This window comes from Talpa europaea (assembly GCF_964194135.1).
Source record: "Talpa europaea genome assembly, chromosome: 11".
NCBI classification, from domain to species: domain Eukaryota; kingdom Metazoa; phylum Chordata; class Mammalia; order Eulipotyphla; family Talpidae; genus Talpa; species Talpa europaea.
Window position 1 is genome coordinate 42,039,714 of NC_140078.1, and position 2,228 is coordinate 42,041,941.

The window sequence follows — 2,228 nt, forward strand, 5'->3', positions numbered from 1 at the left end:
GGAGGAATATGCCATTCTCTTTCTTAAAGATACCAATGTATTGGACTTTGGTACCATACTGACAATATCTTCTTCATTTTGGATGTTGGCACAAAGAGTCCACTGATAGTTCTTTTAATGTTAGCATGTGACATCAGTGAGGAGTGTGGTAAATATTGTTGAAATAGGCACAAGTCTGTCTTGCTATAGAACTGACCAATCTCATGTTCTGAACTTTGGGTGAAAGTAATACACATGTTGAATTTTTCCAGCCTGACTGAATTTGAATAAGTATATTATTCAAATATGTTTATGTTTGAGTGTATTCATGTTGTTTTTATGCATTTTAAGTATTTAACTTTGAAATAAAATAAATTTCTAGATTGATAAAATAACACAATTAAATCCTTTATTTCTTTTCATTATACTGAAATAATAAATCAAATGAACAAGAAAAATGTCAATGAAAGATTCAGCATGAAACATTTTTTTCTCAGAAGGTAATGTCAAGAATATTGTGATTATATGCACATTGTATGTACTTGAATTGCAGAAAATCAATGCATTTACCTTTGAAAAGCAGAGATACTCATTGCCTTCAAGCTTCAGTTAGGAGTGGGACCTGATGATCCTACAGAGGTGATCCACTGATTTTGTTAAGAAAGAAAATGAAGAGTCTTTCTAGAAGGAAAACTTAGGTCATTTCTATCTCAACATGTATCTATTCCACAGTGTCTATCCATTAGACACATTAATAATTCTGCCTGCCAGTCTTCACAAGAGTAGAGAATCAGTTTTAAAAAATTCTGAAAATGTCATAAAACCAAAAGTAAGAATGGAATATTTGAAATTGTAACTCACTAGTAGTGAAAACAGAGGTCATTCTCCTCTTTAGTCAGGGATTTGAAGCCATCTCTTGTATATTATATTTTTCCAACCACACTTTAATTTTTAATTAAGATTTAAGTATAATTAGCAGCAAATAAGAAAATGACAAAGCTACAAAAACTTATAAAGGGCAAAGGAAGCAGCCTTTTTAGCCATAGCAAGAAGTGTTAGTCCATGAATTTAGGGAATCATGGTCCTCTTTACCTTCCCCACATTCATCTCCTAGGCAAATTTTCTAGCATTAACATTGCTTTTAGACAATAATAATAATAACAACAACAATAATAATACAGGCATAACTATCAAAACCAGACTGCAACATTCTTCAGAACCAAGAGACCCTCAATAAAGTGATATATATATATATATACACACACATATGTGTATATATATATATATATATATATATGAAAACAGTAAATTCCAATACAGCACACACACATAAAATTAATTCATTTATCAGAGACTGATACAATTTTGAAAATGCATAATATGCATTTTCCAGAAGGAAGCAGAGGGCAACAGAAACTCTCTGTTGCTGTCTAACCTGTGGAAATGAAACAATGAATTATGAAATTCACATAATATATGAAGTATAAGTGAAAAACAAATGCCTTCTCAAAAAAGTTGGTCAATGACCCAACACATAGATATTTATATGTGTATTTTTATATATAATAATAAAAATCAGCTTGCATGAGGGTCATAGTCCATCTACTTTGAAGTTATATCACACATACTATAAGCAATTTACAGAATGTGTCAAGTTTGCATATACAGGAATTGCAAAAGGAATTAAAATACATTGAAATATAGAACACTTATAATGTGTTTATATGACTTCCTAGGATTGACAGGGATTGGCTATAATCAACACTTGCCATCATTGAGCAGGAACTATAATCAATAAAAAGGAGAAAAAAATCAAGAAAAAAAGGGAAAATAAAGAAATTGTTTTGTTATTTCTTATTTAAAATAATGTTCTCCTTGTTGACTTGTAGTGTTGGTAATTTTGTTCTCATCCCAAAACAGGGCTTCTTTTTGATGATAGCTTGTGTTTCATAGCTTTTAGATCTTGGTTTCCTGCAGAAAATGGTCTTTTAGTAGGAAACCAGTAGTATCCATGGTAAATGTTTACTATCCTGATGACTTTCAGCCCAACCCCTGACGGTCAGCGAGATGACGCTTTAAGTAGCAAAAAGAAGGGGGGAAATAGATCTTGCTATTAGAAAATGTCCTATCATTTTCACACTAATTGTCTTGAAATGAAAGATCAGTGATTTAAAGAACGTAATATGAACAAAGCGTGTGATAGCCTCTTCATTTATGCTTCCGAAAGCAGGTGCTCCTTGGGTAGGTAA